Consider the following 22,537-nt stretch of genomic DNA (forward strand, 5'->3'; position numbering starts at 1 on the left):
TAGCGTACAGCTGACCCTTGAACAACATGGATTTTAACTGTGTGTCTTGTTTTCAATAGTAAATACTGTCGTACTACACTGTTCATGATTGGTTGAATCCAAGGTTGTAGAACCTCAGATGGGGAGGAACTGGGTGTGTGGACAGAAGTTATGTGAGTGGATTTCTGACTGCGTGGAGAGCCTGTGCTCCTAACTTTGGCATCGCTCAAGGTCAACTGTATGTCACTGCAGCAATGGAAAACTTCATAATTTCCTCCCATGGATACTGAGTCACTCAGTTGTGTCCAACTCTTTGTGACCCCACGGACTGCAGCCTGCCAGGCTCCTCTGTCCATGGGATTCTCCAGGCAGGAAGAGTGGAGTGGGTTGCCATTTCCTCTTCCAGGGGATCTTCCTGACCCAGGGGTCGAAACTGCATCTCCTGTGTTGCTGGCAGATTCTTTACCCCTGAGCCATCAGGGAAGCCCAATGAACACCAATGAACACTGCCAACTTTTTTTTCTGTGACCTCTCCTTTCCATTCCCATAGTCTCCTTCCATTTAGGATACATTTAGTTGAATAAATTCCTGCAACTAAATGACAGTGTTAATTTTCCAGATCCAACTCTCTTGAGTGTACACCCAGGCTTCCTTGGAAGAAGTTCAGAGTGAAGTCAAGTTTTTCAAATGCCATTTTACAAATACATTCTTGATTTACTCCCACAGTTAACTAGGATCACTTCTGTGCACACATTTTGCTAGTTGAACTCTCAGTTGAACTTATTTCTAAGTTCCTGGGAGGTACCTCACATTTGTTTACTTTTACTACCGATAAGCAGTCATGAGTGGTAGTTCTCTGGTGTGTGAGGAGAAGTGGAAAACGCCCTGGAGGACAAACAGGTGTTAGGGCATTGTCATTCTAGCAAAGCTTATTGACTTCCCCAGTCATCAGCTCTTCCCTCTCTTTGGACATTCTGTGCTCTCCTCGCACTATTGTAATTACAGCACTTATCAGGTGATATTTGCTATTACTATCCGTGCTTCTGTTGCTGCAAGTAGATCAGTGGTTCTCAACCCTTTTTTCTTCTACAGCTTTGTCTCTGGGTATAATTTAGTACTGTTAGTACTGCTGTTTTTTGTTAAGGCTTTAAAAATTCACAAATAATAAGTGAGTATTCTCACTGTAAAGCAAAAAAGCAATAATTACAATTAATTAAAATATTTAAGTTCAATATATTCAATATTTAATATTGATAAGATTTTAAAATGCAAAAGCCTGTGTTGGAATAACAATTTGAGCTTTAGCACTTATAATTGCTTATTTATTCAATCATCGAGACTGTCAGCATCATGTCTTGAATAGTGTCTTCATGACTGGGCCTCCCTCACTTGCCAGTATGCTTTTAGAACTTGTAAAGGCATGCTTTTTGGCTAAGAACTGGAGAAAATTAGGACACCATTGTGAATAGTTGGATGTTAAAAAGTGCTATTACTGGGAATTCCCTGGTGTTTCAGTGGTTAGGACTCTGAGCTTCCATTGCAGAAGGCATGGTTTCTATCTCTGGTCAGAGGACTAAGATCCCACATGCTTCAAGGCAAAAAAAAAAAAAAAAAGAAAGAAAGAAAGAAAAATTCTATTCAAGGCCAAAAAAAAAATCTATTGCTGTTATAATTAATTTTCAAACAACATTTATTCTTCATTGAAAAATTTAAAAACTTCCTAAGTTTTATACTCATTTAAATCAAAATGGTTGTTTTTGGAGAGATTAGCCATAGCTCTTGAGTAACAGGCATTAACTATTGCTGTTATGTAACCATTTTTTTGTTGTTTCATAGTGGTATTTCTATGACTGTGGATCCAAGGTCTCACTCTGCTTTATTTTGCCTTAGGCACTTTCAGTTAGGTGTTTCAACTGGTTTGTGTGTGAGAAAACGTTATCCCTATGGTTTTCGCCCAGAAATGCTGCATTCAACTTTTCCTAAAATGATTTATTTTGCTGAAAACTCTCCTTTTCCCCCCATAATGATATGTCAGCTGAAAATGTAGCATCATTTATTTCTTTCTGAAAGCGAGATATTGCCTTTACATTTGCTTTAATCCTTAGACTATCTCACCATCTCATCTGGGATGATGTGAGGCGCAGCAGCCTTTTTATCCTAATTATTCCGCAAACAATAGTGAATGTCTACCAGGTCCCAGGCACTGCCTTCAACACTCAGGCTTCATAGAGAGAGAAGCTCCACTCTTCAGAAGCTCCCTATCTGTAGAGAAGCCAGCAGGTAATCTACTAAACACCGTTCTGTGTGCTGCGTGCACAGTACGGAAGGCGTGGAGGGCGGCTGGGGCACAAAGGCTGACTGGCGGGCCGAGTCCATCTGGGAGCTCAGGGAAGGTGCTTGGAGAAGGCTGGCTTTGAGCTGAGTCTGGAAAGATGGATCACTTTGTCAGGAATAGGGAAGAAAGGACATTCTAGACAGAAGGAACCACATGGACAAAGCATGGAGATGTGAAGTTGCATGGTGCTTTTGGGAAATGACGAGATGCCTTGTTTAGCTGGAGTGGTCAGGAACTGAGGCAGAGACTGGAGGACAGTACTGTCTTTCTGGAGTGTATTCTTGCTGGCTGGTGTACTTTTTGTATTATATAGTAGAATTAACTGTGGACAAAATAATTGACTGGGGTAATGGAATAATCACAGAGGGATCTATGTGATGCTAACCAAATAAATATAACAAAATAGAATGTAATACAAAATATATAAAACAAAATACCTTTCCTCAAAATTCCCAGAATCTGTTTGTCACTAGAAACAGAACTGTTGAGGAGAGACAGGAAGCAAACTAACTCTTGACTGACGATATTTTCTGTTCTCTTTTCAGCCTCCCTGCATTATTTGGGAACAATGTGGGACACTGTGGATGCTCCCTCTACTCTGCAAATTTGGCCTGGCAGGTAGGTCAGCCTGTGCCCTTTTATGGATTATGTGATTCTTTCTGCCTTTTTTGGATAAGAGTTGTTAACTTGAGAACAAAGGGGCACCTGGACATGGGCATTCATGGATGAACAATGGGGGATTTGTGAACTCCCTGAATTAGTGTGGGGTTGTATGTGCCTGTTGATATACACTTATGCATGTACAAGTTTGGCAAGATGATCTATCATATTTTCAAAGGGAGATATGGCCCTTTGAAAGTCAAGATTCACTGTTTTAGAGTAATAGTAAATGATTATCTTGGTGATTCCTGTGTTAAGTGTGCATAGGTTCCTATGGGATACACACATAAAAACATATATACGTTTTCACACTATTTGCCATAAATTTCAAGGGTATAAAGGGAAATGAATCAACATGTTTCTACAATGGTCCAACTCAAAACTATGGGCCTAAAGGCCATATAATACCTTGTAGATCTAAGATGTATTACTTAGATCACATATTATGTTAAAAAAGATAAGACCAGATTAAAAGAAATGGTGACTGAACACTAGAAATGTAGAAAAGGCATGTAGTATAATTATTCGTCTGGTCAGGCTGCTATATAAGAAAATACCACAGACTGGATAACCTAAACAACAGAAGTTTATTTTCTCACAGTTTTGGAGACTGGAAGTCCAAGGTCAAGCTGTCTGCAGAGTTGATTTTCTCTGATACCTCTCTCCTTGACTTGTGGATGACCATCATCTTGCTGCCTCTTCACGTGGTCATCCCTCTGTGTATCTTAATGTCCTCTTATAAGGACACCAGTCAGATTGAATTAGGACACCCTGTAATGGCCCCATTTTAGTTAATATGTCCTTATATGCCCTGTTTCCAAATGCAGAGCAGAGAGAGGGTAGGGCTTCAACATATGAGATTTGTGGGGAGGGACACAATTCAGGCCGTAACTTATCATAATCAGAGGTCACCCAGAAGGCAGTTGTGATCCAGAGATAATGAGAATGTCTTCTAGACCTCTGGCATGCCTGGCCCACCTTGCAGGTCCCTGGGCTTATACTTGTGGACACTCCAGAGCTTTGTAGACAATACAGGCAGGTAGGGCTGTGTGTCTCTGTCCCTTTCAGCCATCTCAGAAATCCCCAATTGCTTCCAATTGTCCAATTTAAAGTTCTGCTTATAAGCATCATGACACCGTTCCCCTCAACTTGTATCTTGGTCTTGTATCTCAGTCTTCTCTTACTACCTTTCATTAATACCATTTCCTGTATAACTGACTCCAGTTTCCACACTACTTCCCTTCTAGACAGTTTTTCCCTCGGTCTCAGCCTTGCCCTTCTTTTATTTCAAGGCATTGCTCACAACAAAATGTATCTTTGCAAAGATACCAAAGATATATGGACATAGAGGGGAAGAAGGGAGATTGAGAAGATCTTTTTAATTTTGAAAAATGTTCTTTTTGCATGTAGGAAATTCGCTGATAAGCAAGAGCAGAACATTCTCCTGGTCCTTCTTAGAGGAAAATTCTGAATATTTCTGCTTATTTCTAAAAATAGAGGAAATAGTTATTTCTAGAAATGTAGCAACATGTTTATATGCTTTTTCTTAACAAGTGGAAGGATTCATGTGTGTGAGGGGCAAATGTAGCCTTCAGTTGTCCATGTGTAAAAAATAAACATTCTGTTGTAGTTTTAAATGTACACAAAAATTGTGAAGATAGTACAGAGAATTCTTATATACCCTTCATCCAGTTTCCCTTATTGCTAATATTTTCTAATAGCATCGTATGCTTGCTGAAACAAAGAAACTGATATTAACACATGATTATTAAGTACATTCCAGACTTTATTTGATTTCACCAGTTTTTCCTTAATGTTCTCTTTGTATTCTGGGATCCAATTCAGGGTAGCATATTGCACTGAATTGTCATGTCTCCTTAGTCTCTTCTGGTGGATGACAGCTCTTTAGTCTTCCCTTTTTTCTCATGACTGTGGCAGTCTTGAAGAGTACTGTGAGTATTCTTGGGGTTTTTTGAAAAATAGAACAGAGGTAAAATGCCCTTCATTGCTCTATCACAATTATATAATGTTTGTGACAGTCTTTTGATGAAGAGTTTATATTCTGATTAGAGGTAAGTTGAATAAGACTTAAAATAGGCACAGTAGGTGCCAACAAATAGGCAGGACAACAGATGTATAAGCCTTGCTACTCACTTGCAGTTACATAGGTTAGGGCAGTTCAGATATGTGGGATCCACACCAGATAACTGAGGCTGTAAGTAATAACTCTTAAGTAAAGAAAGAAAGCAAAAATGAAACTGTTTGCTGATCTGGTTTTCCTTTTTATTCCAGTTCCCCTTGACACCCTCATTTGTGACAAAACAAATCTACAATGCCCTGAGATCATATGCAGAGTTAGAATGTCATGAGGACATAGAGAAAAAGGACATAGGACAAAGAGAAGAAGAGGGAAGATTACTCTTAAATGAATTCCTCCCCCAAGTCCTAAAATCTTGGATTTTCAGGCAAGCCATTTTTCACATGAGGCAGGGAAAGTTGTTTATGCCGTGAAAATAAACAAGCCTAAAATCTTAGTGCTTAAGACAACAAAGTCTGTATGTCCACCACCGGTAAGTAGGGACCTAGACTGATGGGGGCTGTACCAGCCTAAGACTCATCATCTCAACATGGATTTGCAGGGTGTGCAGGGCAGAGGGAGGAGAGAAAGGATAATCATGTACCAGTGCTTTAGTCTCCTCTCATGTCAGGGGCCAAAGAAGTCATGTTGCTATGCCCAAGGAAGCAAGGAAATAAAATCTTCCCATATGTCCGGGAAGGGGAAATACGGATGAGCACTGGAAATGTTCCTGGGCATTCATTTTATTTATCATAAATCTCTTCTGTAACACCAACATAGGGGATCAGACTATGCCAACCCCAAATATACCACTTTGGCATAAGGATTTATTTTGATTCGGAGTCAAATGAGAATCAAGAGATGCAGAAGCAAAGTCTTTGTGGAACTTCTTTTATTTGTTTAAAAGAAGACACTTCTGAAAAGTGAGGACTGCTATACATCTCCTCTCCTGGAGGAGTTTGATGACCATGAGGAAGACAGAAAATCAGTGCCAGGATGGATCTGCACATGTAAACCCTACTCCATTAGTGTCTCACATACATTTACCTTTTCACAGTTTGCCACCCTTGAAAGCCTAAGTTCATTTTCCTTTGCCCTGTCAGTTCTCTACAGATTTATTGGTTTTGTCTTAAGATGCTGTTTCAGCCCAAGTTCTCACCACCTCTTTAAGTTACTCTTTATTGAGTTTTTGCCTGTGTAATTTCACTGCATGCATTAATATAATGTTTTCTCTTATTAACCTGTCTTTTGTCAGTCTGATTTTACAGGGTGCTGGCTGGAGAACCTAGGAGAGTAAAAGGAAACAGAATTTTTTCCTTCTCTATACCAATATCAAGTGGCCTCGCAAGAATATCTCTGTCCTGCCATGTACCAAACAGGGAGAGTAAAACAAATGTAGCTCCTTCAAAAAAGCTCAGGGGAAGAGGAAAATCATTTTTACAACTACTTCCTCTTCTGATTTCTGATGACACTGATGGTTCTGGTAACCAGAGGTTGGATTCCCCTCTGACTTATGGTTTTTATAGATATTAATCAAAGCTTCTGAAAGAGCTAAAGAGAGATATTCAAGGAAGAATAGTAAAGACCAGAGTTCACCATGGTTCGATGGGGATATATTTAGATTCACAAGGATCTATTCCTGTGCTGTGCTATGTTAAGTCACCTCAGTCGTGTCCGAGGCTCCTCTGCCCATCTATTTCTACACTGGTTCTTTTGGTGGCTGTCTTTGGAATCAGCCTGTGCAAGACAGACTGAGAATGAAGGTGGAAATCAAATGTGACCGTAGGGGGCCATAATGAGAATAGTACAAAACTAAAGACTATTCTGAGGAGACAGGGAAAGGCATCTTATTTCTTTGTTTTCCAGCCAATGATCAACTTTGAAATCCTGCTGAGAGTTCATGTGCTGGTATGAGCAAAATGGAGGTGCAGGGCAGGCTAGTTTTGGATGACTATTTGTAAGGAACTTGGCCAGAGGACTAAAGACAGACCCACATGTACACACAAACACATACAGCCAAAATCTCTGAGCCAGAGAGTGAGTCAGTCAGTGTGAAAGCCATTCCCCTGGGGACATTGTTGGCTAACCCTTGGCTCACCCTCTTGTAGAATTTTGCCTGTCCCACTGACAGTTGTGAAGTGTGTATCTGTTAATATTCTGCTTGCTGTCCTGAGGATTCCTGAGGGAGGGTTTTCAAGCTATATGGGCTCTCTGAGGAATTACTGGACTAATCGGTTTACCTTCTGATCTCCACTTGACATGTAGTATTCTTTGGTTCAGGTCAGTGAACTTTGGTCCTTTAAGCAGTTGGACTTGGAGATCACCAGCTTTTTCATGGTTTTCAGCATGCAAGTAGCACAGATAGAAAGTCATTGCCTTAATTGTTTGTCCGGAGCCACCGGGATGGGCCCAGTCCGTGACAAGGTCATGGGACGAGAGAGGAACCTGCAAGGCAGCTCTTCCTCACATGGGGCTGCCCCGGGGGCCCAATATGTCCCCTCCGGAGCCACCGGGACGAGAAAGGAACCTGCAAGGCAGCTCTTCCCCTCGAGGTTGTCCCAGGGGCCTGGTATGTCCCTTTCTTCCTTCTGTCTTACTGTTGTTGGGCTTTCTATTAATTTTTAGAAAGAATAATGTATAGTAATAAGGCCTCACTGGAAAAATCCAAGCCTTTTTGGAGATGCTCATGATTGCTCTGGCTCAGGACACGACCATAAACATTAAGTCAAAGAAATAAGGCCGCAGGTATCGTCTGGCTGATTGCTTAAAAGATTATAATGTTCTAGAACAGAAAAGTGTAGAGGTATTTAGATTTAGAAGTAGATATACTGCTTTAGTTTACTTGCTCCTTGGTTGATGTAAATCCATGGCTGATTCGCGTCAATGTGTGACGAAAACCACTAAAATGTTGTGGGGTGGTTGGCCTCCAGCTAATAGAAATAAATGGAAAAAAGAAAGATGGAATCTACATTAAAAAAAAAAGTAGATATACTGCTTTAGTTTACTTGCCCCTTGGTTGAAAGGGTTTTCATCATTGCTATTTCCTTGCTGCTATTTGTTCATTGTTTCCTTTTCTTTAAACAACACGGGATATTATAGGTATTTTTGTAAAATTAGAAAGTGGGGTATATAGGATTTTAATAGAAGATTTATATTAACCAGCTTCACTGCCATTATCTCACTATTAATAGAGATGTTTTGCTGCTTTAGAGGTGTTTTTGCTGTTTAATAGTTAATCATTGTAAACTGAGATTTTGTGGTTTCAGGTAAAGAAAAATATCAGGTTTTTCTCGTGGTACTATTCTCAGAAATGTCAAACATGTTACTGTGACCCTTCCCATGTATTGTTTTATTGTCCAAAGAATTTACACTATACCTGAGATTTGTGGAACATTGTTTTTGTTAGAGTGAGAATGTTAGGCCATTGAGGCAAGAAGACTATGTATGGGACATTTAAGTATAAACCCTGTAACCAGAAACGTTCTAGATGAATGCATAGGGGAAAAACATGGGAAAAATATTGACGGAAGCACAAACCAATATCTGATGTAGTATGTGGTGACTTAAGGGTGAGGTAATATTCATTCTATAAAAACTGAGCTATCCTAAAAAAAAAATTAAAAAAAAGCTACCTCTTCTACGCAACCGTCTGTGTCTGTGTGTCTGTCTGTCTTCTTCCTCGCCGACGCCACTCATCCCTTGGGTATTCCTGGTCCTGCTGGGGCTGGACCTTGGCAATTGTTGTCAGGATCAGGCTCATCTGCAGGACTCAGAGGAAGGCGTCTCAGGAAAAAGCTGGAAATGTGGACATGACATGAAGGCCCCTTGCTCTCCTTCACTCTTGTTTGGCACTCCCAGGGGCCGCTTTACCTATGTGGACAATTCTCATTTCTTAGACCACAGTCTCCCACATTGCAGGCAGATTCATAACCATCTGAACCACCAGGGAAGCCCATGAATGAACATACAAATCCCAAAAGTCCCAAATCTAAGCAGTGAATACAACCCATTCTGAAACCGTTTATTACTGACTTCCTATTAGAAGGTGTTACCTCTGGAAGAGTTGAAATGTATACATTAGTCAGATATGCAGATATATTTTATAGCATCCTTATTTTCTATGATTAAGCTAATCAGTATTCAAAAAGTCCCTGCTCGCCTGGAAAGCCAGGCAAGCCTGAGGAAGGGAACAACATGGGCAGCACTTATATTTGTAAGCATTGTCTCAGTTTCTCCTGATTTATAGTGTTTTTCAGCTGATTCAGTCTCTCTGGGGTAACTGTGTGCAGTTCCAGAGCTTCTGCCTGTCCCCCTACTCCTGCCTGGGGTGGTGTCTAGGTATATGAGAGGGTTTACGTAACTTCAGAGTCCTTGTCTCCTAAATCTGTGTGAGCAAGTCTTTGTTTCCCTCTGTTTTCCTCTGGGCGGTCTGCTGGGGTCTTATCCCTTCTCTGTTATCTGCTGCTGGGCAGCCAACTTTGCGTGGGCTTTGGGGTATCATTGCCAAACCCACTCCTGAAGTTCATGCCCCAGCTGTTTGCCTGTGGTCTTGACATCCCCCTGTGCACAGAAGCCTCTTCATCTGAATCCCAGGCCTGATCTACAGCCATAACACCCTGAACGTGCCTGATCTCTTCTGAATCCCAGGCCTGGACCAACCCCACACATCTATACCCACCCCCAGTTCCTCACCCTGAGATACTGGGGACTTCTGAATCCCTGCTTGCTACTCTCACCTGTTCAGAGCTTACGTGAAGATCTTCCCCAACCCACCCTCTGCAGTGCTAGGACTTGCATATCATGCTGGAGTTGGTGCTTAAGTGGTACACGAGGCTCCGACTAGACTTACTATGCCTGGTGAAATAGGCCACCAGCCCAAATGACCTTGGTTCTTCAGACTCATGCGTATTTGTACTGTTGCACCCAAGAAAGCTGATATCTGAGTTCTTTGCTCCATCTTACCTTCACTCCCCTGCTCCAATATTTTACTTGCTACAAGTGATGGACTTTTTACTTCTTATCTGGTAGGAACTTCCTTGAATAAAAATAAAAGAAGTGTTTTCTAAGTAGAAATCTAGCTGTTTAAAGGGACTAACTGCAGAGATGGAGTTAGATTCCTTCCATGGCCCTGATAAGGAGAACCTGTTATACCTAGTAACTTACCAAGAAGTTCAGCTTTTGATTAATCTGTTTTCATCAAACTCTTCAATGCTGGCAATATTTATCATGCACTAAATTTACTGTGTTTGTGTAGTTTTCTAGACCTGCCAACTAAGCCTGAGAACATTTCTTGTGTCTTCTACTATAGGAAAAATTTTACTTGCACCTGGAGTCCAGAGAAAGAAGCTAATTTTATATCTACACAGTCAGGAGAACTTCGTGAGTATGGGAGCTTTTGTGCCATCAGGGAGAGTAAGGGGAGGAGGCAGAGGTTCCCACTTTAACTCCTGACTCAAGTTGCTTAGACAGTAAGTAATATGTTTTCTCAATTATAGCTTCTAGATAACCATTATTTGCATCCAGTGGCTGGGGTGATATCTTGGTTATTTGCAACCATACTGGTAGGATCTAAAGCTAAGAGGGAGGGGAGGATGCTTGTATAACCATTACACTACATTACCCTGTTGGCCATTTTTGCACTCTATGATAACCATGGAAAACCCTGAGATCCTTTCTGCTTTCAAAATTCCATGATTCTCTATTTCTGTATGTTCAGGCTCTGCTCCCTCACCCCTGCCTTTACAAATCCTTACAAAGTGGGCCCCCTCTTCTGGTCTCAGCCTGTTTCATCTCCCACATAGTCCCTAGAGGACTATAGCAATAGCCACCTCCTTGATTCCTACAATATGTGTAGTTGTTTTCATTAAGTTATAAGCTTGATAAGGTTTAAGTTATCTATCTAAGAAACTAATTGTAATGAGTTTTCTGAAAACAGTGTACACCAGTGGCAAAAAAATCAATCTGAAAAATATGAAGAATATAAAAAATCACCCAAAATCCCACCACCAAAGGTAACAATGTTTAACATTTTAATGAAGGCATTTCTAGACACCTTTAAGAAGAGTTATGTAAATATGTAAGTTCATATTAATGTAGTCATTATTTATATAATATGCATCTTGCTTTTTTCACCATTAATAGAGTACCAGGCATCTTTCCATATCATTAAATATAGTTGTAGTAAAAACTATCATTTTAAATTCTATTTATGTATCTACTGTAATTTATTTAACAAATTCTTTTTATTTTTTCTTTTTTTTTTCTATGTGTGTTAATTTTTTTTTATTAGTTGGAGGCTAATTACTTCACAACATTTCAGTGGGTTTTGTCATACATTGATATAAATCAGCCATAGAGTTACACGTATTCCCCATCCCGATCCCCCCTCCCACCTCCCTCTCCACCCGATTCCTCTGGGTCTTCCCAGTGCACCAGGCCCGAGCACTTGTCTCAGACTATTTTTTTCCTTTAAGAATAAGTTCTCAAGGTTAGAATCTGAGATTTTCAAGAGCCTATTCATTATTTTTTACGAATAGGAAATATGTTATATGACTGTAACTTTTGATGGACTCACAGGATTCCCAGGGAGGTCTCCATGGTAACTTTTCTCTCTCCTTGAAGCTGAGGAAGGAATCTGGAGAGATAAACATCAATTTCTGGACTATATAGTTCTCAAGAGAGACCCAGAAGGAAGCTACCAAATACATGCTTAATATATTAAATATGCTTATGTTTCTAAACTGCTGTACTAAACTAATGCTGAATCATTTTTTCCTTCAAAGGTGTTATTTACATGAAAATGATACTTGTAATTCTACAAGTAAAAATGGTTCTTCATGCTCTTTTTATTCAAGATTAACACCACCAGATATTTACATTATTCAAGTGGAGGCTCAAAATGCATATGGTATAATTAAATCTGATATTAACATATTGGGACTTAAATACCATAAGTAAGTATCACTTTATATTCTTATGTACTTTTTTTATTAAAATATACCCTCTTCTTTTTTTTTTAAAGAGATATCTGTGAACTAAAAAGTAGATTCACAGCTCAAGTATATACTAGGTGTATGTTATGGATATATGGAAAATTTGTCTTCTTTTGAAGAAGGAAAAGAGAGGGAGGATCAGAGGGAAGATGAAAGGAAGGAAGGAGGGAACTGACCAAAAAAAAAAAAAAAAGAATGAGAAGAAACATTTTGCTGGTCCTTGATTTTCTCTTGCAGTTTGTACCATAAATTATATTAGAAGAAACAGTGTTTCTCCTTCAAAACATTATTGCTCCTGTAGGAGAAAGTAAAACTCTTATTTTGAAAAATATCTCACTGATTGTTACCTTTTAAATTCTTTTTCAAAGAGTAGTTTTTACTATTTAATTTTAAAATAACATCATTTGTGAGATATAATTCACATGTGATAAGATTCACCTTTTTTGTTATTTATTTTTAACTGGAGGATAATTGCTTTACAATATTGTGTTGGTTTTTGCCATACCTCAACATGAATCAGCCATAGGTATACATATGTCCCCTCCCTCTTGAACCTCCATCCCATTCCCCACCCCAAAGATTCACTGTTCAAAAATGACAATTCACCAGTTTTTAAAAATCATATTCACAAAGTTATACAAATATCATCAAGATCTAGTTCCAGAAACTTTTCATCACCCCTCAAAGAAACTTCATGCCCATTAGCAGAAATCCTTAATTCCACCTTCCCCTTGGTCTCTGGCAGTCACTAATCTATTTTTCTGTCTTTATGGATTTACTTATTTTTGAAAATTCATATAAACGTAATGATACAGTATAGTCCTTGTGTCTTATTTCTTTCACAGCATAATGTTTTAAAGGTTCAATCCATCTTGTAGCATTTATTCCTTTTTATAGCTGAATAATAATCCATCATAGGGACATATTACATTATGTTCAACCATACATTGGTTGATAGACATTTGAGTTGTTCCCACTTTTTGGTTATGAATGCTGCAATTATGAATATATGTGTACAAATTTTTGTTTGGATATAGGCTTCAATTCTCTTAGATATATACCTAATGAAATTGCTGTGTCATATAACTCAGTCTTTAACTTTTTGAGGAACTGCTGAATTTTACCAAAATGGCTGTATCATTTCACATTCCCACCAGCAATTTATAAAGTTACTAGCTTCTCCATATTCTCGCCAACACTAGTTATTGCACGTTTGTTTTTTTTTTTTTTATCATAACCATCCTAGTGGGTATTAGGGAACTTCCCCGATGGGTATTACATCATACCTCACTGTTCTGATTTGCACTTACCAAATAATCAATGATATTGAGCATCTTTTCATGTGCTAATTGGCCATTTGTACATCTTCTCTGGAAAAATGTTAATCCATGTATTTGCTGATTTTACAATTATGTTGTCTTTTTATTGTTCAATTTTAAGAGTTCTTTTTGCAAGGAGCTGTGCTCTGAAGCATGTGAGATCTTAGTTCCCCTACTAGGGATCAACCTAAGCTCCCTGCAGTGGAAGAGTGAGTATTAATCACTGGATTGCCAGGGAAGTTCGAGTTCTTTATATATTCTGGGTATCAGCTCCTTATAAGATATGTTTTGCACATATTTTCTTTCTTCCTGTGGGTTATGTTTTCAATTTCTTAATGATGTCCTTTGAAACTAAAACATAATTTAATCTTGATGATTTTATTATAATTTATCTATTTTTTCCTTTATTGCTTGTGCTCAGGAGTCAGAACTAATAAACTAGTACCAAACCTGAGGTCACAAAGATTCCTACTGTTTTCTTTTAAAGACTATAGTTTTAGCCCTTACATTTAGTTCTATGATCCTTTCTGAGTTAATTTTTAAGCAAAATTAACAAACTTTGTATTCCTGAAATAAATCTCACGTGGTTGTAAGTGTATAATGCTTTCTATATGTTGCTGAATTTGGACTGATAGTTTTTTTGTTGAGGACTTTTTCTTCTATCTTCATAGGGGATATTGGTCTGTTGCTTTCTTTCTTGTGAAATATTTGTCTGTTTTTGGCATCATGGAAATACTGGCCTCATAGAATGAGTTGGAAAGTGTTTCCTGGTCCTGTTTTTGAAAAAGTTACAGGGATCAAGACCATCCACAAGAAAAAGAAATGCAAAAGAGCAAAATGGCTGTCTGAGGAGGCCTTACAAATAGCTGTGTAAAGAAGAGAAATGAAAAGCAAAGGAGAAAAGGAAAGATATACCCATTTGAATGCAGTTCCAAAGAAGAGCAAGGAGAGATAAGAAAGCCTTCCTCAGTGATCAATGCAAAGAAATAGGGGAAAACATTAGAATGGGAAAGTCTAGAGATCTCTTCAATAAAATTAGAGATACCAAGGGAACATTTCATGCAAAGATGGGCACAATAAAGGCCAGAAATGGTATGGACCTAACAGAAGCAGAAGATATTAAGAGGTGGCATGAATACACAGAAGAACTGTACAAAAAAGATCTTCATGACCCAGATAATCATGACGGTGTTATCATTCACCTAGAGCCAGAAATCCTGGAATGTGAAATCAAGTGGACCTTAGGAAGCATCACTATGAGCAAAGCTAGTGGAGGTGATGGAATTCCAGTAGAGCTGTTTCAAATCCTGGAAGATGATGCTGTGAAAGTGCTGCACTCAACATGCCAGTAAATTTGGAAAACTCAGCAGTGGCCACAGGACTGGAAAAGGTCAGTTTTCATTCCAATCCCAGAGAAAGGCAATCCCGAAGAATGTTCAAACTACCGCACAATTGCCCTCATCTCACACGCTAGTAAAGTAATGCTCAAAATTTCTCCAAGCCAGGCTTCAGCAATACGTGAACCATGAACTTCCATATGTTCAAGCTGGTTTTAGAAAAGGCAGAGGAACCAGAGATCAAATTGCCAACATCTGCTGGACCATCAAAAAAATAAGAGAGTTCCAGAAAAACATCTATTTCTGCTTTATTGACTACGCCAAATCCTTTGACTGTGTGGCTCACAATAAACTGAGGAAAATTCTGAAAGAGATGGGAATACCAGACCACCTGACCTGCCTCTTGAGAAACCTGTATGCAGGTCAGGAAGCAACAGTCAGAACTGGACATGGAACAACAGACTGGTTCCAAATAGGAAAATGAGTATGTCAAGGCTGTATATTGTTATGCTGCTTATTTAACTTATATGCAGAGTACATCATGAGAAACGCTGGGCTGGAAGAAGCACAAGCTGGAATCAAGATTGCCAGGAGAAATATCAATAACCTCAGATATGCAGATGACACCACCCTTATGGCAGAAAGTGAAGAAGAACTAAAGAGCCTCTTGATGAAAGTGAAAGAGCAGAGTGGAAAAGTTGGCTTAAAGCTCAACATCCAGAAAACTATGATCATGGCATCTGGTCCCATCACTTCATGGCAAATAGATGGGCAAACAGTGGAAACAGTGGCTGACTTTATTTTGGGGCTCCAAAATCACTTGCAGATGGTGATTGCAGTCATGAAATTAGAAGACACTTGCTCCTTGGGAGGAAAGTTATGACCAGCCTAGACAGCATATTAAAAAGCAGAGCCATTATCTTGCCAACAAAGATCCATCTAGTCAAGGCTGTGGTTTTTCCAGTAGTCATGTATGGATGTGAGAGTTGGACTATAAAGAAAGCTGAGTGCAGAAGAACTGATGCTTTTAAACTGTGGTGTTGGAGAAGACTCTTGAGAGTCTCTTGGGCTGCAAGGAGATCCAACCAGTCCATCCTAAAGGAGATCAATGCTGGGTGTTCATTGGAAGGACTGATGTTGAAGCTGAAACTCCAATACTTCGGCCACCTGATGAGAAGAACTGATTCATTTGAAGACCCTGATGCTGGGAAAGATTGAGGGCAGGAGGAGAAGGGGACGACAGAGGCTGAGATGGCTGGATGGCATCACCGACTCAGTGGCCATGAGTTTGGGCAAACTCCGGGTGTTGGTGATGGACAGGGACGCCTGGCGTGCCGCGGTTCATGGGATCGCAAAGAGTCGGGCACTACTGAGTGACTGATCTGAACTGAACTGAAAGATCAGTGGTAATTCGTCTTTAAACCTCTGGTACATCTCAGCAGTTTAGGTATCTGGGCCTCAGATTTTCTTTTTGTGAAATGTTTGACTTGGGTTTCTTTTAAAAACATTTTTAGGAACTCCCTTTGGAAGGCTTACATCACACTGCTAACATTGGCTCTACCTCTTGACGATGGGCCTGAAAGGGGCAAGGCTTTTCACTTCTTAAACACAAACTTCTATTTTATTATTATCTTTACTTTCTTAAAATTAACATATATTACTTTAGCAAAAATGTAAATTAATGGAAAACAGTATGAAAGTTCAAAAAAAATTTAAAATACCACTACCATGTTAAAAATACAACTACCAAATTAAAAACTACAACTCCCAAATTAAAAATATAACTACTAGCAATTCCAATTCTGGTATTATCTAAATAGGATCTTATTAGGATCGTAAAGAAATACTTGCATTTCCATGTTCATTGCAATATTATTCATAATAGCCAAGATATAGAAACAGCCTAAATGCCCACCAACAGAATCATGAATAAAGAAATTGTGCTATATATATATACACTGCAGCTATTACTGTAGCTATTTTGGAAAGCAAAATGACATTTTGTGGGAAGTAGCCCTAACAATGTTTATGCTGTTGTTTTTTGTTGTTTAGTCACTAAGTCATGTCCAACTCTTTTGCAACCCCATGGACTCTAACCCTCCAGGCTCCTCTGTCCGTGGGATCCTCCAGGCAAGAATACTGGAGTGGGTTGCCCTTTCCTTCTGCAAGGGATCTCCCAACCCAAGGATCAAACCCACATCTCCTGCACTGGCAGGTGGGTTCTTTACCACTGAACCACCTGGGAAGACCCAAAATGTTTATACCTTTTAATTTAATCCTTCTGTCCTAGGGGATCTAAGGAAGCCATGAGAGATGCAGACAAAGATACAACTGTCATCCACTTACTTGTTCACTTAACAAATATCTGAAATTTGCTAAGTGCCAAGTGTTAATCCAAGGCCTTGTGATGGAGACTCAGCTTCTGTTCTCAGGGGAGCTTTAAAACAAGAAATTGGAAACACTATGTACACTAATAGAGAAAGTGTCAAATTCTGTTCCTCTATAAGAGAATATTATGAAGCTTTGAAATCATGTTTTGAAAAATTTTAATGCAAAGGGATGTTTGCTGGTTTCATAATGTTTTTCAAAAAGACAAAAGATTTATTTAGCATAACATCATTTTCAAAAAAAAAAAACAAATTCTTGTATAGGAAAAAGCCTGGAAATACACCAAAATGCTAATAAGGATGATCTCTGGTTGATTGCAAGAAGGACATGGCAACCCACTGCAGTATTCTTGCCTGGGGAATCCCATGGACAGAGGAGCCTGGCGGGCTAGAGTCCATGGGATCACAGAGAATCCGACATGACTGAAGCAACTTAGCATGCATGCCGGTTGATAGAATTATGGTTGACTACATTTTTCTTTGTAGTTTTTCTATATTTAAAAAATTTGGGGAGGACTTCCCTGATGGTCCAGTGGTCAAGACTCCGCCTTCCAATGCAGGGAGCGTGGGTTCGATCCCTGGATAGGGAACTAGATCCTACAAGCTACAACTATGAGTTCTCAAGCTGCAACTCTGCAACTTAGACCTGGCACAACCAAATAAATGCATTCAAATAAATAATTTTTGAAATGAGCCTATGTTACTTTTATAACCCCCCCCCCACACACACACACTTTTTCAAGGAGAGATTTAGGGTGAGAATGTTTGTAGTGTTCAGGGGAGATGAGAGGTGCTTTCCACTGGACACTTCTTCATCCTGAAGGTCAAAGAAAGAGAGATGGGGAGAATAGACAAGAGGAGCAACCCATTCTCTGGTCATGGAGTTTCCTTTTACCTCCCTTCTGTTTGACAAAAGATCTCAACCAGTCAGTAAAAGGCTGATTTGTTTTAAAAAAATCTCAGAAATATAGCCTTTCCTCACTGGACATTCTCTTTTGAAGGAGTGGGAGGTGGCAACATTCTTTTTGTCCTGCTTTCCTAAAGCCTTGTGCATACACTAAATCACGAAATATGCACTATCATTTCCTTTTCAATTCTGGGTGGATGTTATTAGCACTTTCTGGTCTTTGTGCAAATACAAGAACTGTATGATTTTTATTTTCAGCTAAAATCGAGCCTCCTAAGATTTCCAGTGTGAAACCAGTTTTGGGCCTCAAAAAAATGGTTCAAATAAAATGGACACAGCCTGTGTTGGCACCTAAGTCATCTACTTTAAATTATGCACTTCGATTCAGAGCAGTAAATAGTACCCACTGGGTAAGTTATGCCATTATAATGTTTCTCAGAGAATTATTGATGTTTGTTGATCTGGAATCAATTTTTTTCTATTTTCTACATTTAAAATAGAAGATAGACAATAGTGAATACTTTTCTCCCCAGTTTCCCATTTGGGCCTTTTAGATTGGAAAAGTGTTTTACCATATGCATCTTGCATTCTGAACATAGGGGCATACAAAAAAGTGATAAATTTATTTTTGCATTTCATTCTGTTTTGTGTCTAGCTACATTGGTTCTTGAGAGTCTATAGCTTGGGAATTTCCTTTTAAATTGTTCTAAACTTTGTGATCTATAACACATATTTAGAAACGTGAACAAAATATAAATATTGCATTTAACAAATTATTATTAAGTCAGTGTGCATGTAAAAACCACTGATATAAAAAATAGCATGCGATAGCCCCCTGCCTACCTTTTTCTGATAACACTCTCCTCCTGCCTTTAGAACCAATGATTATCCTAATTTTCATGGTAATTGCTTCTTTGCTTTTCATTATCGTATTACCATGTAGGCCTGCATCCCTAAACAATGTAGTTTGAGATGGTATATAAATGGAATCCATATACTTTGTATTTTCTTTATGTTTGACTCCTCTCTCTCAATATTGTGTTTTTAAGATCCATTCATGTTTTACAGTGCTGGTGTTTATACATTTTTATTTATTCCAATGTAGTCTTCTGTTGCATGTACACAATGGAATCATGGCTTTAATTTGCATTTACCTAACTTTTAATGAGATTGTATGTCTTTTCATGTATTTATTGGCCACGTGGAATCCTTCTTTTTGAAGTATTGATTTAAGCCTTTTGCACACTTTTTTTCTTTTGGAAGATCTGATTTTTTAATTGACTCATAGGAGTTACTTACATATTCTGTTTATGAGTCTTTATTTTTTATGTGTCTTGTAAACATCTCTCACTAAGCAGCTTGCCTTTTCACTTTCTTAATGGTAACTTTAGAGGAACAGAACTTCTTAATATGAATACTGTCAAATTTTATCAAGGTTTCCCTTTATATTTAATTGTCTTTTGCATCTTGAGAAATATTTTCTTACCTCAAAATTCAGAAATAATTATCATATTTCCATAATGCAGTCTGATATTATATCAACTTTCTATTTCTAACCAACTTACATTATTGACTCTTAGCTTCCAGCCAATTAAATCATTTAAATCTTTAAGATTTCCCCCCCCAACACACAAAAGATTTTCTAGTAAGAATATTCCCACTGTCTTATAACTTATCCCTTTTTAACCTAAAATGCTGATGTTTCATTTATTCCTATTGAATTTCTTCAGGTTGGTCTTATCCATCTTTTTGGCCTATTGAGAATCTTTATTCTATTACCCAAAGCTTGTAGTTAATTTTCTACTTTCTAACTTTTCTATAAACCTTCGAGTTAACTTTTTACTTTCTAATTTTTTAATATCTTCAGATTTGATAACATTTTTATACCTTCATCTAATCATTGATCAAAGAATGACTACACTGGAGCCCACCCAAAGACATCAGCCTCTCCTTTGTGCTAAAAGAAGCTCATTTACTCAAGCTTCTTTGAATATAGAAGACCACCACAACCATTAGCCTACTTTTTTCATCTTGGCCATGAGGCCATCACTAGACTTTTTCCTTTATTGAAGCCATGGTACTATATCCAGTGCATCCTCCACTAGACTAGAACTCTTGCAGAAAAGAAAACTGGTTAAGTTTCACTTGTCTTATATTCAAGTCAAGAGAAATAATGAGTTCACTCTTCCTCTCAGCTTCTTTTCTGTGCCAACTCTGGATCCATTCTCCTAGAACTGACTATACGAACATAAGACTCACTGATGGGTAGTTTCTGGAACCCAGAAAGGAACCCCTAAGTAGGGCACTCCCCAGCACAACGTAAGCTCATCTTCATACCACATAACATGGGCTCAGTGAATCTGAGGAACTTCTGTGTGATCTACTGTCTAGCAACCCTTGGTTTCTTTTGTCTGATCCCAGAGTCCTGTGACTACTTTACAAAATCCAACAAGAAGAAGAAGCCAGGAGCTATATTCCTCTGGAAAATTACTAAATCACTTACAATACTAAGTGAGGGCAGCACATGCAAACTACTTCAATCCCTAGCATCCTGTACCCCACCTCTTTGAAAAACTTACCTGCATCTGTACTCATCTTTGCCTCCCTTCCGAGGTCCTTCCTCCTGCTAACCTGGAGAACGTGGGAAGGAGAGTGGAATGTACAACCAGAATCTCTCTCCTTTCAGTTCTCAAACACAACCAAGTCTAATCAGTTCTAAATCCACCTAAACCAATCCAGTCTTCTCTGGATGGTTCTCATCCCATTGTCAATGGAAAAAGATCTAAATTCTTAACCCTCCAAGGCCTGGCCCCTATCAAGCCCTCCAAACTCATCTTCCATCTTGCTCTTGCTTCTCTAGTAGTTCTGAATTGCTAGTTTCCCTTGTGTCACATCATTTCATTACTCTCTGCTTCTGCCTAGAACAGCTCTCTGCTTTGTACCTCTCCTCTTGGCCTAAACCTTGCTAGAGCCACTCATCTCTCAGAACTCTGATCTGACATATTTTCTTCTGGGAGTCTGAGATAGGTACTCCTCCTCTGTCATTGCACTTAACATAGTCACTTAAACTCATCTCTCCCCATATTTGATGATAAGTTCCTCAAACACAGAGACCTTGATTTTCATCTTAGTATTCTCATTGCCTGCCACATGTGCTCAATAAATGTTTAATTAAACTACACCACATAAAAACCAATTCCAAAATCCCAATATGTTCATATAACAAGACTCATATTTGTGAGATGCTAACATATGGGTTTGCTTCCCAGGTGGCTCAATGGTAAAGAATCCTACTTGCCAGTGCAGGAACTGCAGGAGACTCGTTTTCAATTCCTGGGTTGGAAAGATCCCCTGGAGGAGGTAATGGCAACCCACTCCAATATTCTTGCTGTGATAATCCCATGGACAGAGGAGTTTGGTGGGCTACAGTCCATGGGATTGCAAAGAGTCAAATATGACTGAGTGACAGCACCCATGCACACAATATATGGGTTGCAGAGTGCTTTTTTATACTGCAAGCTACTTAATCCTTGCAAATATCATATAAATTGTTGTTTTTTAGTTAATAAGTTGTGTCTGACTCTTTGCAAGACCATGGACCATAGTCTGCTTGGCTTCTCTTTCCATGGGATTTCCCAGGCAAGAATGTTGTTCATTCGCTCAGTCATGTCCGACTCTCTCCAACCCCACGGGACTGCAGCACGCCAGGGCTCCTGGTTCTTCACTATCTCCCAGAGTTTGCTCAAACACATGTCCATTGAGTTGATGATGCCATCCAACCATCTCATCCTCTGTCACCCCTTCTCTTCCTGTCCTCAGTCTTTCCCAGCATCAGGGTTTTTTCCAATGAGTAGGCTTTTCACATCAGGTGGCCAAAGTACTGGAGCTTCAGCTTCAGTGTCAGTCCTTCCAATGAATGTTCAGGGTTGATTTTCTTTCAGATTGACTGGTTTGATCTCCTTGCTGTCCAAGGAACTCTCAAGAGTCTTCTTCAGCACCACAGTTCGAAAGCATCAACTCTCCGGTGCTCAGCCTTCTTTATGGTCCAGCTCTCACATCCATATGTGACTACTGGGAAAACATAAGCAAGAATACTAGCGTGGTTTACCAATTCCATCTCCAGGAGATCTTCCCAACCCAGGGATTGAAACTGTGTCTCTTCCATTGGAAGGTTGATTCTTTACCACTGAGCCACCTGGGAAACCCCTCCTATAAATAAGATATCGCTTTTCTTCTTATTGTTGTTTTTGTTTAGTCAGTAAGTTGTGTCCGACTCTTTGTGACCCCAGAGACTGTAGACCACCAGGCTCCTCCTCCTTGGGATTTCCCAGGCAAGAATACTGAAATGAGTTGCTATTTCCTTCTTCTGGGGATCTTCCTGACACAGGAATCAAACCCACATCTCCAGCATTTGCAGGTGAATTCTTTACCACTGAGCCACCAGGGAAGCCCCATTGTTATTACAGATTAGTAAATTGCAATGCATTGGAGAAGGAAATGGCAACCCACTCCAGTATTCTTGCCTGGAGAATCCCAGGGACGGG

The 22,537-nt window shown here is 39.2% G+C and overlaps 1 pseudogene; it reads left to right on the forward strand.

The window, feature by feature from the left end:
• Positions 1-22,537, forward strand: part of LOC122690350 — a 37,463-nt pseudogene that overhangs the window by 12,353 nt on the left and 2,573 nt on the right.

The sequence above is a fragment of the Cervus elaphus genome, chromosome X, assembly GCF_910594005.1.
Source record: "Cervus elaphus chromosome X, mCerEla1.1, whole genome shotgun sequence".
NCBI classification, from domain to species: Eukaryota; Metazoa; Chordata; class Mammalia; order Artiodactyla; family Cervidae; genus Cervus; species Cervus elaphus.